The sequence below is a fragment of the Bos javanicus genome, chromosome 7 (genome assembly GCF_032452875.1).
Source record: "Bos javanicus breed banteng chromosome 7, ARS-OSU_banteng_1.0, whole genome shotgun sequence".
Taxonomy (NCBI): Eukaryota; Metazoa; Chordata; class Mammalia; order Artiodactyla; family Bovidae; genus Bos; species Bos javanicus.
Window position 1 is genome coordinate 93,639,473 of NC_083874.1, and position 17,459 is coordinate 93,656,931.

The following is a 17,459-nucleotide window of genomic DNA, read 5'->3' on the forward strand; positions in this document are numbered from 1 at the left end:
TTGACCTAGATTATTAGACCCAAGGTGGATTTTATTCCATCTTCTGGATCTTCCAAAGGTAAATGGACTTTTAAATTTAGTTACTTGCTTATCATGCAGAGAAAAGCATTTTCGACACCATACACCACACCTGTATAGTTAAGACTTTTAGTGCTTATTAAAAAGCAGGATTTTGTGGTTTTGGAACTAGAGAAACATTGTCAGGACAGTAGCCCCTTGACAAGATTTTCTGGCATGGTTCTGAATACACATAGCTTCTTGCCAAGATTGAAACCTGGCCACCTATTTTACCAGGGGACATTCTGACATGGTTAGAAGGGGTCAGAATACCTTTTGTGGCTACAAGACAGAATCCATGATGGCTTGACCTCCTTAGCCCCATGCTGGCTCTAAAATATTTAGTTCTGCATTGTTGATTCAAATCTTTGACAGGAAATAAAATTTCGGTATGGAAAGCTGTTATTCTGTGACCTTTGTTCCTTCTGTTAATAGCCTGGGAATGTCATGGAAAATACATTTAACATCCCCTTGCACGTCTACTTCATGAGCACTATTTGCAGTGAAGTTTATCATTGTCTTAGGACACCTTGATGGTACAAATAGGAGAATCTTTCAAGGAGAATTTCCTGGAGCCAGAAGGATGGTAACATGATATTTTAAGCTCACTGCTGGGCCCACAAACTAATCAGAAAATGAGAGAAGTAAACTGTATCTAATACACTTTACTCTTCTGAGTAAAGACAAGATGCTCTTACCTTGACTGTTCCCAGTAGACTAACCACTGGAATACTGGCCAGCCTCTTTAGGAACACTCAACACAACCAGAGGCTGGAAGAGCAGCTGACTCTAGAAGGTCAAGAAACACAGCTCTTTCATGCCTCTCCTCTAATTGTGGCTCCAGAGCACTCTTGTCCTTGAGTTATGCCACGACTTGGGGTTGTATTTTGATTCTGAGCATCCATGCCTTATTAGGTTATGCACACCATATTTAAATATTTAGACCAACCGTGGAAGAAGTTCAGAATCCTCACCAGCCTATATAACTTTTGCCTGCCCAATCTGTTAATGAGACTAAAGGAAAAAATTTTCTTTGAAATACATAGAAGTATTTGCTGGGGATGACTGAGCAGAAGATACCTGCAGTAGTGTCTTACTAGTTGGCACCACCTAGAACTTAAGATATATGCAGCCTTGTGCCCTGAAGCCAGCTTTTGAAGAATGGAAAACATTTTAAACACATTATCAAAGCGGTGGAAAAAGAGTTCGTTTCCTCAAATTTCAGAATCTATAACTATTGCGTCAAAATAAATAAGAAAATGGTAAGTGATCTTCTGCCATGAATCCTGGGACCAAGAACTATAAATATATCTTATCAATGCTCCACAGTAAACACCATTATTATATCCATTATACAGAAGAGGAAACTGAGGCTACAGAGAAGTTAAACAATTTAGTCACGGTGGTGTAAATGAGGAAGATGGGATCTAAACTGAAGAGGTCTGACTCTACCCAGAACCTGAATGAACATTTACTCTCAATGTGTATAATCAGCTTGTAAAATCTATATCCTTCAGTAGAGAACTTGCTGAGTGAGACAGAGAGACTTGCTGAATGAGAGAGTATGTTTCAGTCCCACTGTTCCCAGATCGCTGCTTACATATCATAGAGCACAACCCATCTTGTGCTATTGTTCACAAATGTGCTCTGTGCAGTCACAAAGGGAGATACCAACAGGAACCCGTGATCAGATGTTGACATTACTATTTCCCAACAGTTAACAAAGTCTGCACCTTGCTTTTGGAATGTTACTGAAGTGCAGGGGGAAGCAATACGTTCTTAATGGCTCAAGGTACATATTTTGGGAATAGAAAAAAACTTGATTTTTATGGTCATTCCCTCCCTTCATTATTTTAGACTCATGAACCTCCTAGAACTTTGTCGCAATCATTAAGGCTATGCATAAATATTTTGGCTCTTTTTCTTTTAGGACTGCCCTTCTCCAGCATCTGGAAGTGACTTGCTTTGTCCAGTGAAAGATATGCAGAAGTGATCTCTGTTGCCTCTATGAGGAAGCTTGAAGACCCAGGGCATGCTTTGCCATCTTTATCCTTCAGACTTGGTAACTGGCAATATTCCAAACAGTGGCTACCCACGGTGAGGACAACAGTGGAAATATGGAGCAGAGCTCTTCGGATGCATTTGATATGAAAGAAAGAAAGCATTATAAGCAAGAAATTATCCAGCAAGACTTGGAGTCATTATTGCAGCAAAACCTATCCTATCCTGACTGACCTACTCTTACAGAAAATTATGATGCCTAATCTGAAGCCGTGACACAGTGAATACAGCAGAAGAAGGAGACTGGACTTCTGACTATAGTGAAGGTCATCAAGGCTGCCAGCTAACAGGAAACATCCAGGCCCTTCCAAAAGGACTAAAGACAGCAGAACAGAAAGAAAAAGTCCTCATGCCCCAGGATTGAAACCTGGTCAAGATGTCTCTGGAAGCAGAAATGTGAAATTTCCAATTCCTACAATTGACCCAAGTGGTCAGTAGCACCACAGAAGCCTCATATATTCCCATATGCCCTTGGACCTCAGTGAGCACACCATAAAAGCACTGAGGAGTTTTTAAACTAAAAATCGGCCAGTTTTTGTGGTGGTTCCGAAGCAGTCACTTGGAAGCACACTACTATTTTAACTTTCCTGACAGACACGATCAGTCAGTAGACCAAGCAGTGGCTTTTTTCTCTCCCTTTTCTCCTTTTCGGTAATCATCGAAAAGAGCTAGGGGTTAGGGGTTGTTGAGTTAGGGGTTTAAACAGAAAGAAATTGAAATCCATGACAGTGATGACTTAATAATATTGCAAATTATAGTTTTTAGTTCAGGTAATTTAGCATACCAAATCACAGCTTAATTTCCTTCTGGTGTGGAAGGAGGGGGTGAAGATGAGAGTGAGGGAAAAAAAATGTTTAAGACCGTCCAATGCAGGTGCCCTTGAAAGACTAATAAAAGCACCCTGGAGAATGTAGTCAACTCTTCGTTAACATGTGTGAGAGGCCCATGGCCCTCATCTCTGGGAGGCCAGGGGGCATCCTGGCTTCCTTTTGTTCAGGTGCCAGCTTCTCCTGCCTGGTGAAATGTGGAGTGCCCAGAAGGAATGCACCAAGGGTGCAGAGCCCTGATGGCTGCAAAAGGAAAGAACAACTTTGAGCGTATCAGTCGAGCCAGCCGCCATTGACTGGCGTGTGTCCTTGAGCACGCGCCACACACAGCCTCCTGAAGGAACCTGCGAGTTGGGGCTGAATCACTCAATGATTTGTCTTTTGCTCTAGGACCAACCTTCTAGAAATACACTGCTCTTCAGTCTGCACACACCACACAAAATATTCAAAATAGCTTCCTCAGGCATGTTGATTCATTCACCCGGCTGAAGCAGTGTCTGTGTGTTTGGCCAGAGAACTGGGGAAGAATTCTTCTGACTGAATTTCATCCCCAAATGACAACCTGAGTTCTGGTCTTGACAGGGTAGTGAGGGTAAGCTCTGGGAGCTAGCCTGGGAAATTTTAGTTGTTCAAGCTCGTCAGTGTCACCCAGCCAGACCGCAGCCCATCAGCTTGACTGAATGTTCACCGGAGGATCTTGGAGTCATTACGACCCTTTGCATGGAGCTGAGTTCAGAGTTCAGGGGTCAGATAACTAGGCTGGGTTTGCCTGTGTTGAAATGAAAGTTCACAAACTCTAGGATGCCAAAGAATCACCTCAGTAAAAAAATTCCCGTGTCCCACCATATCCTTTCTTAATTAAAACCTCTTGAAGTGGGGCAAAGCAATTGATTTTAACATGGTTCCTAGATTACTTCAAGAAAGACTAGAGTCTTTTTTTTTTTAATCTTCTCGCATTTACCTGAGTAGAAAAAAGAAAGTGTAACCTTGCGTAAACATAAACATCACAAACACAAACATACCTGAGAAAACAAAGCTCAATCCAAAGAACTCATGTAAGTGAGAAATCATATCCTATCATTCAAACCAAGACACTTCTGAAAGTGAAACTGGGGACTATCAATAATTACAGCAGGATAACAGGTGTAAACTGGGACTCTGCTAGGCAAACCAGGACTCACGCTTACCCGAGTTGTAAGACTAATCTAGGCAGAAAAAAATTGATTGAGATTTAGGCCACTAACCCAACAGAAGCCCTCATCCAAGCCTTAAAGCTTAGCAGTCTCTGCAAATATTTTAATTGGGCCCTAAAGCCAGAGAGTCCGGTTCAGAGGCTCACACTGGTTTAGGCAAAGCAGGATGAACTCTTAGATCCCGATACCCCGGCTGGAAAGAGACCAGCAGAAACCGTGACCTGCCAGTGGAAGGATGCACGCAGTAGTGACATGCATCCCCAGCAACTCCAGCAGTCTCATGACATGAAAAGGATTGGTTCTCAAAAGCAGAGAAGAGAAGAAACAAACCAGGCATTACTCTATACCAATAGCCATCTGACACTTTTAGGAAACACCTTTCCCCGGGTTTTTAGTTCTATTCTCATATAGTCTCTACAAACCACCTAACAATTACTGTCATGTGACTTTTCTACTGGTTTCTTCCTAGAGGAACTACTGCAATATACTTGTAAGATAAAGGAAGAGGGGGCTGTGCATTTTCATTAAACAATGTAGACAAAGCAATCAGTGTATAAAGGATGCTTTAGAAGTGCAAAATAGTGAAATGAGAAAGTACGTTTTCCTAGGAAATTTCATTTATTTCTCTGGCTTTAATAATGATCATGGCCTACAGCTGCCTTTTGCAAATAGTTACAACGAATCTGCAAATAAATACAATGAAAGTAAAAATTGCATATTTACTTCCAGATCTTACTTTCATCTAAAACATAAACTCAAAATACTGTATTCATTCAACTATGCATCTCTTCATGAACAAAACTCTACTCAAAGCTTAGCAATCACTGCAAATATTGTAATAGTGCCCTAAAAACTCTACTCTGGGCTCTGTGAGTAAACTCCCTACTATTGAAACTTCCTTCTTAAAATGTGAAGACCAAAGAAAACATATATGCAGAAGAATCTGAATCTTCGTAAAATAACTTTTCTTCTAGAAAGTACATGAAGGGTAACTCTGCCTCTTCTGTGTATAGTCGTCTGTACTGGGAATGGAAGGAAAGCATTAATTGGTGCGCTGACCCCAAGACAAGGGCAGTGTCTGAGGAAACACTGAAATAATCACTAAATATTTGTATTAAAGAGGTATGGTGATAGTTACAGGAGAAGGAAAAGGGGAGGGAAGGAAAAGAGAACTCTTTCTTAGATGATTATAAAATACATCTTATCTACCTGAGAGAGTTAAAGTGTATTGGCTATGATTTTCAAAAACTGGTCTTAATTACCCTTGAGACCAGAATTCCACATGAGGTAAATATGTTTTTAGATAGTTTTCTAAAATATGTATAATTTACTCAAGGAAAAAAGGACTGTGTCCTCTGGAGCCAATCTAGCCTCACAGGTAAATACAAATTTAAGTAGATTTCTAAGAAGTATATTATGTACAGTGGCTGACAGCGTGGAACGTCCATGAAGAAGCTGGGAAGGTCTGTCAGTTAAGTACATAATAAAAATGTATTGGAAAAATAGATCATTTTCTCAGTGGACTATAATTGGCTATGCATAGTAAAAAAGTCTTATTTTTAAAAATGTATTCTGCATCCACAGACTTTTAAATCTCAATACTGTGTTATTTTTAAAACTCAGAATGCTAAGCAATATTAGTCAGAGTGACAGAAGAACTGCCTGGTGGATGTCATTCTATAATTTACAAGTCTCTCTGACATCTTTTTCTTCTTCTTTTTCTTTTAAAACAGACTTCATCTGAAGCCACAGGTGAAGAGTTAAAGAAGATGGAGAACAAAATTCGCCTGTCCTTACTCAACTGATTGATGCTTTCAGGAGTGACAAAGTACATTTAACTTTAAATATATATCCTCTTTTATTATCTAGGAAGAGTCTTCTATTATAAACAGAGACAGAAACAGAGAAAGGGAGAAAGGAGAGAAAGAAAGGGAGGCAGGGAGAGAGGAAGGGCAGGAAGGAGGGAAGGAGAGAGTGGGGAGGGAGAGAATTTTTCAGGATCTAGAGTAGAAACATTTATCTTGAAAAATTTATCTATAATTTATACCTTCGTTTGTGAGGGATGCCTTCTCTAGTCTACTCATTAACAGACTTCACCCTTCTAGCTCATTCACTCAGTTTTAGCTTCACTTGTCTCCTCTCCCTGCAACCTAGATGGACTTCAGTGCACTTGTCCTTGTGCCCTTTCTGTATTATCCTGTTTCTGTACAGATCATTCTGGGCTGTTGAGCTACAAACTCTTTTGCTTTGGCTGCTGTAGACTCGCCTGTTCTGCACGTAGCCCTGGTTGAGCCTTCACAGTTTCTGGACGGTCTCTTCACTTTGTGTTGACCGGCCATCACATTCCTCCTAAGTGTTCTTTCAGTCTTCTTCCTTTTTCCAGAACCTTCCATCCCAACTCTCAACTTGTAACAGCTGACTATTTCTCCCACTTTCTTGAGAGAACTGAGATCACATGTGCTTCCCCAGTCCTCACCCTTTCACTCAGGAGCTCCCCTGTGGAACTTCATCCCTTCTTCCCTGCACCCATATCCATCACCTCTTGACCCTTTTCTCTTCTATCTCTAGAATTCCAGCTTTTCCAGTGTTTCCTTCTAAAATATGGAGGGTTTCCCTGGTGGCTCAGAGGTTAGAGCATCTGCCTGGAATGCAGGAGACCCGGGTTCGATCCCTGGGTCGGGAAGATCCCCTGGAGAAGGCAATGGCAACCATTGGAGTTGGCTCCAGTACTCTTGCCTGGAGAATCCCATGGATGGAAGAGCCTGGTGGGCTACAGTCCATGGGGTCACAAAGAGTCGGACACAACTGAGCGACTTCACTTTCTTTCTTTCTTTCTTTCTCCACTACTTAAGCAAACCCCAAGTTCTCACCAACTTTGTTAAGTTCCTGTCCTTCCTCCTGTTATCCTTTCAGAGTCAAACTATTCTGAAGGGCAGTTCATACAAGCTGCTGCCAATAGGCCCTCAACTTTCTGCTCCCACCACTCTAGGGAGACTATGAGCACCAAGGTCATGACTAACATAATCACCAATGTGCATGACTCTTTTTTCTCAGTTCTCGCCTTCCATGAGCATTTGCTGTATTTAATTCAAGTAGCATGTTTCTCACAACTCCTGGATTCCATGACAAGGATCCTCCGGCTCCCCTCCTAACACTCATTGTTTCCACACATGCACACAAAATGGAAGAGGGAAAAAGATGAGTGTCAGATGAGGAGAACAAGTGCAAAGTGCATCAGTATATTTTCCAAAGTGGAGCTCAATATTGGCTCATGAGTCAACTGGCTAGGGTGGGAAGAGTAGATTCCAGCTGGGACTTAAATGACGGGCAGGTCCTGAACAAGCAGGAAGGGCGTTTCATGTAGATAGCAAGGCAGAGCATGTCAAGAGAATCTAGGCAGAAAGTACAAAATCAAGAGTAGTACAACCACAGAATCTACAGAACTTTTATTACAGATTAGACACAGAGAGCCACCAAAGATAACTCGAGTTTTGGGTCTTCAAGGGCAAAATAATTACGCTTCGGGTAGAAATCCACAGACTACAAAAGGAAGCTATTTTTAGAGGAAGAATACAAGTTCAGATTGACATACACTGAGTTTGGGGTCAAAATGGAACAACTTTCAATGTCTTAGAAAGAGGCAGCAGACTTGGGACAAAAGGCAAAACCAGAGATTTTAGCTCCTTGAGGGAGTTAGGTCTCATTTCTCTTTGCATCCCTCAGAGCACCTAGCATGATGCTTTGAACACTCCAAGAACATAATACTTGTTACATGGACAAATGAGTAAATGAATGGAAGTAAAAATTTTGTCATTATCTTCTCTGTTGTTTAGTCAGTAAGTCGTGTCTGACTCCTTGTGACCCCGTGGCCTGCAGCCTGTGAGGCTCCTCCGTCCATGGGATTTTCCCGGCACGCATATGGGAGTGGGTTGCCATTTCCTTCTCCTATCTTCCCTGGGGTGATAGTTAACACTGTGGGCATAGATCAGTTCTCTAAGGAAGAACAAAATCAGGAGTATCCCAAACTGGAGATAGAAGACACAAATTGAAGAGTTTGAGTGAACAAAAAACCACACGTGCATGGGGAAATAGAAGGGGGATACTAAATGGTGGTTGAAAGGGCACTGGGATAAATGCACTCAAAAAGCGGAAGCCCAAATGAGGTTATCAATGTCTTCAGGGAACTAGTTTAGTCAAGTGTTACAGATGGAAGCCACAAAGGAAAGAAAGAACACTGAACTAAAGAGGGGAGTAAATGGAGGCCTGAGATGAAAGGTGAATGAAGGGGTGGATTTTTTTCTTAAAATGTGCACAGAGTGAACCTTTGTCAAAGATTTGCAAATAATGAAGTGCACTCATACATGAATATGTGAATGAATGAACTGAATGAATCATTCATATTAAATGTGAAAAGTACATCTGGATTGCTTTTTCTTTATCAGAAAGATTTCACCTTCATTTCTATGCTATGAGTGTGCAAACAGATATGAATGGACTCACAGGTGACAAAGTTGGTCAAACCTTGTAAGATAAAAGCTGATCTCTTTCTAACATCTTCCTCTTTTTCCTGTTGTTATGGGGAGAAGACTCACACAGAAAGTTGGATCACTGTGCATGAGGCTGTGGGAAGGGGATTATTTATGAGTAAATATAAGGAATTTTGATTTTTGTATCAGTTGTTTTAGTATAAACTATAACCTCTTCAAGTGGCTCCCATCTGGATAGTTTCTTTTATTAAAACTAATTGTTTTGTATGTTTGGAAAATGCACAATTTTATCTTCATGGAGAAAGGTCTGTATAATGTCTTTATACCATAAAAAGCAAACATGACTTACAGAAACAGAAAAAAACACCTGAAATCAATAAGCATCTATTTACTTTTCCCCATCTAAATGAGAAACAGATATCAAGAAAATATTTTAGCTCTGGGTTTGCCTTTTATAATGCTATGAAATTCATGCTGAGTGGAGAAAACTCATGCCTGATACAACTTATAGTACATTTCAAGGTGAATTACTAAATCCTCAAAACCTGACCTTCTAATGAAGGCACTGATGCAAGCAGAGTTGGTGAAGAAAACTACAAAGATATAAAAATGCATAGATATATGACCAGCTAGGGACAAATTTTGATGGAATTATCACCATATCTCTCCAGACAAGGCATATCTATCAAACATGCCTACCCTAAGCTTTGATTCCATTAATTCCCCGAGAAAAGACATCAGGTAGAGTTCTGGATACCAGGTGTGTAAACACTAAGAGATTCAGATATTACGATATCTTTCACATAGAAACCCGAACACAACCCAACCAGATGCAGAAGCGAGTTTCCGCTGGGAATGCTACCTACCCTTTTACTACTGGTATCATTATTTAAACGTTTAATGTAGGAGAAACTGAAGGCCAAAAAAGAACACGCCTGCACTTAATTTCAAGTGACAGCTAATACAGTGCATTAAAGGTGTAATACTATACACATGGTAGTTATATATAAATAGCAACGTTAAAAGGGGTTACAACATCCCTAAGACATCCTAAGTCTAAAACACTTAAAAAGCACATTCGCAGTACAACTTATCTTAAATTATTTTAATTGGTTTCAAGAAGACTTCAGATTAGTAATGGGCTTTGACTTTTCCTGATTATAAAAGAGAAATACAGATGAATGCTTTTTAGGCAGCCTGATATCATTCCCAGGTAGACTACCACATAACCTGTGTTACTTAAATGCCATTAACCAGCAACGAATGTAATTTTCACATAAGTGTTTTATGTACATTTTGTTTGCCTAAAGTTGTTAGTTCTCTTAATAAATATAGCTTATGCAAAATGTCTTTTTTTTTTTTTTTTGGTTCTTTCCTTGCATTCATTATACAGGAACTTTTTCAAAGAGAAAGAGGGGAGAAAAAGGCAGATTGACAGAACTTAAATACTTAGGAACCATTTTACCATAGAGGGTCTTTTTTTTTTTTTTAATAGTATGAAAAATAATCCAGTTACAGTCTTTAGCTCGATTACTTACAAATAAATTATCTGAAAAAAAAATCAAGTAAATCTGTCAGTTGTGGAAGTTTATTTTTCCATGTGTTATCTAGAGATAAGCCAGCCTGTACTATTAGATTTCCACTGGCATAATTGTGCATGAATTCTGATCTGATTTGGTATTACATGGTGCAAAAGGTGACACATTTTCTCTAATATACCCCATTAGAAAGGAAAGAAATTGCCAAAGTATGAAATCTGAGGACCTTGATTCAGAAACTATGTGACTTTGAGGTCAACTCAGTGGAAGAAAAGAACTTGTTCAACTACCCCAGGCACTGAAGGTTGTGACAAGCAAATCTAATACCCAGCGTAGTTACTCTTGTTGGATAATCAATAAAATCTTACATTATCAGACTGCAACAGCTGTATATTCGTTTATCTTATTGCCTTGTATGTCTCCAACATATTCAAGTGTGGAATCACAGAGAATACAGATGCTGTTCCCATTTCTAAATCATTGCTGATCAGAAGACTCAGCTAAGATACCAGAACTGAGAAACAGCACGCATGTGTATAACATGCTGAATATATATTTTATGTAAGGCTACCTCACTACAACAGAGAAATATTAGCTCCAAGGATCTTGGAAAAGAGTTCTGACCGAGTTACTCAGAGTTCTTACAACACAAGTTTTAGAGATATAAGTGATCTTTGAAATCCTATGAGAAATGACCTTGAACAAATTAGTAAAATACCAGATGTGATCTGTTGGCAATTTCAAATTACATTTTCTAAAAAGTAGAAACCCTTATGTTTTAAGAAGGAAATGTTGTGCAACCTCTTTTCCTCACTTGACTTTTTCTTTTTGGCAGCCAGTCAGAGTAAGTAAAGCCCGATTTCCAGAACACAGGACTGGCATTCTGTCTTCCTTTGGTAGAGGACAATGAATGTCCATTACAACTTAAATAGGAATTTTAAAAGGATTCTTTACAACTTCCTTCCTACTCAGCAACCCGCCCCCCCCACCCCTGACCCCCAATTAGTTTCAAAGGAAAGCTTAGGTAGAAGATGAAATTTTTGGACTGCATTCTTATCTCTGGACAAAGCAAAAGAAGAGATATTTAGGGAACCCTTTGAGATTTCAGTGGAGAAGTCAAGAATGACAATTTAGTCAGTTCTTTGTTGCTTCTCATTTCATAAATCAAACACAAAAAGTGAAATAAAAAGAAATATTAATAGCATGATAAAATTTAGATATACCTGGAACATTGAAAGTGCTAGTTTAATTTTTTTTTTTTTTTTTTTTGCTAGTTTAATTTTTGAGATAACCTAATCCAGCACTAATTGTAGATAAGCCTTAGACCGTCTCCTGGTAACAGGCTTCATATTCCTAAAGGCAACAGGACATCTATTTGAAGCTTGTGCTCTTGAAAATTGTGGCTGATTTATTTTGAAAGATGGCCACACAACACATCTTATCCCTTAGGTTCTTATGCAATATGACCTTGACACTCCTGTTGAAGAGGTAGAATCAAATTCACCTTCTCCTTGAATCTGGGCTGACTTTACAGACTAGCTTGATGCATACAACAGAAGTGACATTCTTGTACTTCCAACACCTGGATCTCTTGAAACAATCAATTTTGAATTTTCTCTCTCAAAACCAAGCTGCCACGTTAGGAGAAAGCTGCAACAACCTCTAGTCACCTGACTGAGCCATGAAGATGACCACAGACGTGGCTGGAACCACATGAGAAATTCAGCAAGAACAGCCCAGCTGAGCCCAGTTAGTCCACTGCATGGTGAAGACACGGAAAATTATTGATTTAGGATGCTAAGTTTTTTTTTTTTTAAGGGGGAGGGTGTGAGGTAAGGCTGTTATGCAGAAAAGGGAGGCTTTGAGGCAACAGACTAGAGTTTGAAGTTTGGTTGTTTCACTTCTTTTGTGACCTTTAGTGAGTTACTTTATGTCTCAGAGGTTTTGGTTTTCATCGAAAAATACTGACGATAGTAGCTGCTTCTCAACTGACCCATATTCTTCCAGCATCATACTCTCTTAGTGACTCTTAGAGTAAGGCCAGAATAAGCATGGTTGCTCTATACATTTTTGCTCGGAACCAACTTTTGAGGCATTAAAAATCTTTGGTTTCCCTTCACATTCATGTTCTTTGCTTCCACATTGGATCTGGGCTTCCCGATTGGAAGGACAATGAATGAGTAAAAGACATTGTTGCCATCATTTTTCCAAAGCTCGGTCTGCTTTCTCAAGACCTAGCATGCCGAAGAGGGCTGGACAGGCCCATAGGACACTTTCCCTGTGTATTCTGGAGCAAACAGGCTCTGGCTGTGCAGAATCGCATTCTAAGTGGCCTGGTTGTCGTCTCTAGGTGGGTCAGCAGGCTGAGACAAAACATGACCAGGAAGGAAAACAAATGAGAGAATTTGTTTCCTCATCTCCATTTCTTCATCATCCGGCAAGCTACCTAATTCCTAGTCTTAGCTTCCTCTCTATTAGACAAGTAAACTGGTTTTTAGGCTCAACTACTTTTCTAATTTAGGCACATTATCTGGTTTCTAATCTTAGCTGTTTCCTCATCACGATAATGGTACTTGCTCAGCCAATACACAGTCATAGAGAAATTAACTAACAGAAGGAAGGGGAAGTACTCTGAAACGCTGAAGTGCTCCACAGATGTCAGGATGCCGCAGGTAGGCAGCTCCCAGTTATCTAAAACATTCCCTTACTCTGTTGTTGTTCCGTCACTAAGCTATGTCCACCTCTTTGCGACCCATGGACTGCAGCACGCCAGGCTTCCCTGTCCTTCACTGTCTCCCGGAGTTTGCTAAAACTCAGGTCCATTGAGTTGGTGATGCCATCCAACCATCTCATCCTTGGTTGCCCCCTTCTCTCCTCTCGGCCTCAATCTTTCCCAAACCCAGGGTCTTTTCCAAAGAGCTGGCTCTTCGCATCAGGTCTTACTCTAGCCACATAAATTTTTTCAATAATCATATTACAGAGACAGATAAATATATTTCTCAAATTTCTGTCTATTGTCATTATTACCATGTAGGTACAAGATTGCCATTATTTTACTGCTGGGGCTACTGTGGAACCTTCCAGCTCCCCTCCCTTCAAGCCTCATCTCCTTCTTATGCCATCCTCTGCCCTCTTGCCAAAGTTTCCTTCATAAAGCACAAATTTCAAGATGACAGTTTCTTATTTTAGAACTGCCTTTGATTCTTCATTGCTTGGAGAATAGACTTCAAATTCCTTAGATGATGGCAAAAAACAGAGAGTGAAAAAGTTGGCATAAAACAACATTCATAAAACTAAGATCATGGCATCCAGGCTCATCACTTCATGGCAAGTAGAAAGGGAAAAAGTGGAACGAGTGACAGATTTTATTTTCTTGGGTTCCAAAATCACTGTGGATGGTGACTGCAGTCATGAAATTTAAAGACTTTTGCTCCTTGGAAGGAAATCCATGACAAATCTAGATAGCATATAAAAAAGCAGAGACATCACTTGGCCAACAAAAGTCCATATAGTCAAAGCTCTGGTTTTTCCAGTAGTCATGTACGGATGTGAGAGTTGGACCATAAAGAAGGCTGAGCACCAAGAACTGATGCTTTTGAACTGTGGTGTTAGAGAAGACTCTTGAGAGTTCCTTGGACTGCAAAGAGATCAACCCAGTCAACCCTAAAGGAAATTAACCCTGAAAATTCATTGGAAGGACTGATGCTGAAGCTCCAATACTTTGGTCACCTGATGCAAAGAGCTGACACATTGGAAAATACTCTGATACTGGGAAAGATTGAGAGCAGGAGGAGAAGGGGGTGACAGGGGATGAGATGATTGGATGGCATCACCGACTCAATGGACATGAGTTTGAGCAAACTCTGGTAGGCAGGGAAGGACAGGGAAGTCTGGAGTGCTGCAGTTCAGGGGGTTGCAAAGAGTCAGACACAATTCAAAACTGAATAACACAAGCTTTTGCAACCCTAAATTTCCCTGACCAGCGTCACTTTCCTCCACTTTGGCTCCTATGGCTTCATACACTACTTGACTTTACACACCACACATCCTCTTACATCCTTCAAGACCCACACCCAATGCCATTTCTTCTGTGCAACATTTGCTGACAGTCCTATGAATATGGTCATCCTCCTGTTTTGCCCACCCAGATTCTGTTCACAACTTTGCTATGACATTTTTCTCACTGTATTACAACTATTAGCTTACATCACCAAGGGTCCCATCAGACGATGACTCCTGAAAGGCCTGAACTGTGTCATATTTATCTTTGTCTACCTAATGACTTGTCCTTCAATATATGTTTATGGTAAATAAAAAAGCATCAGTTTTCAATATGAGAGACACAAGAACAAATTAGTTCATCCTATATCTGAGATTGGGCTTCAAAGGGCAGGGCTAGGTTTCTGGATTTGGGAAGTAAATAACATTTTAACGCTTCCTTTCTGAGACTTTGCTTTTTAGATAAGATGAAGACACTGATTCACATAGAGGATATGGCATGGAATGCTGTACCTATCAGCCTGGACTAAATCATTTGTTTGCAGTGAAAAAAAGACCTCAAAATCAGATACCTATAAAAACAAAGGTTTATTTTTTGCTCAAAATCATGATCATATGGGCTGGCTCCATGTCATCTTTACTCCAGAATTCGGGCTGAAGGGGCTTCCCTGATGGCTCAGATGGTAAAGAATCTGCCCGTAAGGCCAGAGACCCTGGTTTGATCCCTGGGTCAGGAAGATCCTCTGCAGGAGGGCATGGCAACCCAATCTAGTATTCTTGCCTGGAGAATCCCATGGACAGAGGAGCCCGGTGGGCTACAGTACATGGGGTCTCAAAGAGTCAGACATGACTGAGCAACCAATACACACACCCCATGTCATCTTTACTCCAGAATTCAGGCTGAAGGAAGCCCTTCTGCATGGAAAGTTCCAGTTGCAAAGAGAGAGGGCAGGGGCAAAAGACAGCTCCTGAGCCTTCTTGTTGGGAAGTGGCATGGGTCAGCCAAAGAGAGGTCCATGGCCCAGCCTAAGATCAGTCAGCAGGAAAGTGCAGAATAGAAGGCATTTTGCCATCGATGCTATAGGAGGTAAAGAGACAGCTGGCGTCGTCCCTACCATGTAAAGGCCTCTAGAACGGTTTCCTATTGACAGGAATCGAAGAAGACTCACCCTGCTAGCGTGATTATAGCCATAGGCATATACCTTTGTCTACTTTGAGTTTGGCTACAGCTGGAAAATTGCAAAGAAAAAAAGTACCATGTAACTCTTATATCTATTAATTGTATATTAATTATGGAGTGTGGGGTAACACAAAAGGGGCAGTATTTCTTGTGTGACAAGATTCCGGCCCATGGAAGCACTGAAGCGACAAAACTGAAGGAGTACCTAAAGCTGCCTGCTCTAAAAATCTATTCGACATTGTGGATCTTTTTCTTTATATAAAAATATCTTGATTTTTACAAACAGGAACTTTACCTGGCTTTGGATATTCCCCAAGACAAAAAGACTCGTGTTCAAACGTTTTTTTGAGTTCATCATAAGACCAAGAAAAATAACCCACTCCCTGGACACTGAAATATTTTGGTTAAGCAACATGTTTCTTGAGGTTGTGTTCTCATCAAATGCCGTTGCCACAGAAGAATTTCTGACCTCTCTTTAATATTTCCCTTTTTTGCATATATTAATAACTTAATGAAAATATATACCTGTATTTCCATAGCCAACTTGTGTTGGCAAGTTATTACAATCAAGGAAGAATTCCTACATTGTGAACTCCTTATAGAACCTGCAGAGTCAATGTCTTTAATATGGTGAAGGATTTCTTTGCCAAACAAACTTTCAGGCGGAATAAAGATCTTGGCACCCTGCGCTCAGATGGAGCATCTGTGACGCTTGGCAACACATCTGGTTCTGCTGCTTTGGTGAAGAAACACGCTCCTCATCTCAACATGCAGTGGTGTCAGCCCATGTCAACGGCTCTGCCAGCGATCACGAAAAAACTGTGTCTATTTCTATGAACATTATCAACCTCCTGAGAGCCAGAGCTGACACACTGCTATTTTAAGAAGTTTTGTCAAGAAATGAGAGTAGAAGAGTCAATTCAGTGCTGCAAAACAGAAGTTAACTAGCTTTCCAGAGGACCTGTCTTCAAATGTTTGGTTGACCTTCAAATGCAAGTTCCACATTTTTTTTTTTTTTTTGAGGCCAAGGAAATACAACTATTAGAATAACACAACAGGAAAGAGTCCAGTCACAGTTCACTTTCAGTTCGGTTCAGTTGCTCAGTCGTGTCTGACTCTCTTCGACCCCATGGACTGCAGCATGCCAGGCTTCCCTGTCCATTACCAACTCCCAGAGTTTACTCAAACTCCACTGAGTCCAATGGACAAACTCCAAATGTCCGTCGAGTCAGTGATGCCATCTAACTATCTCATCCTCTGTCGTACTTGATGGATATTCTTGCCAAGTTACCTAGGTCAATCTTTTCATTTAAATTTTTTTCAGCTCAGTTGCCACTCTGGAAGGGCATGTGGGAGGCAATATGTGTGTGTCTACTTGCTAGGTCGCTCAGGTGAGTCTGACTTGGCAACCTCACAGACTGTAGCCCTCCAAGGCTCCTTTGTCCATGGGATTTCCTAGGCAAGGATACTTGAGTGGGTTCCCACTTCCTTCTTCAGAGGATCTTCCCAACCCAGGGATCAAACCTGTGTCTCTTGCGCCTCCTGCATTGGCAGGTGGATTCTTTAACACTGCAATGTGGGAGACAGCTACCTAAGGAGTTCAAGGCTGGAGAAGGGCTTCCGCAAGCTGGAATGAGTAACAAAGCTTTCCAATTTGTTTACAGGTAGAAACCGACAGGCAGCTGGAGTCCTTAGATAACCCTTTCAAAGCTAATCCTGCCTCCGATGAACTTAACATGCAACCATGAATATTTGATCCTTAAAAAAAAAATGACAAAGCATTAATGATGCAGATTTTTCAAAGCATGAACTCAACAAGAATTTTGGAGAACTCTAGGAATTTCACTGTGTCTAACCCTCATCTAATAAAGCCACGGCAGCTCCCATTTTATTTGTTACTGTTTTCTTCTGCCAAGTGAGTATTTCAAGCACTTATTGCCATGAAACTGAAAAGTCATAGTCAAACAGATGTCAAAAATAACAAGCCTATTGCTGTGTCAAAAAAAACCACTCCATAATTTCAATATCAAAGCCAAACATCAGCATTCTCATAGAATTTTACTTCTGAGCTGAATTAAACTTTATTTTTACTTGAAAAATTTACATATAGCTCAGGT

At 40.5% G+C, this 17,459-nt stretch overlaps 1 protein-coding gene and 1 non-coding gene across 10 annotated transcripts in view; one reads left to right on the forward strand and one right to left on the reverse strand.

Moving 5' to 3' along the window:
- The window catches only part of MCTP1 (multiple C2 and transmembrane domain containing 1), a 1,073,276-nt gene that overhangs the window by 562,702 nt on the left and 493,115 nt on the right, over nt 1–17,459 (reverse strand). The gene's annotated exons all lie outside the window — the stretch shown is intronic.
- Nucleotides 6,750–6,821, forward strand: TRNAS-GGA (transfer RNA serine (anticodon GGA)). The gene has a single exon. It is a non-coding gene; the product is annotated as a tRNA-Ser (tRNA).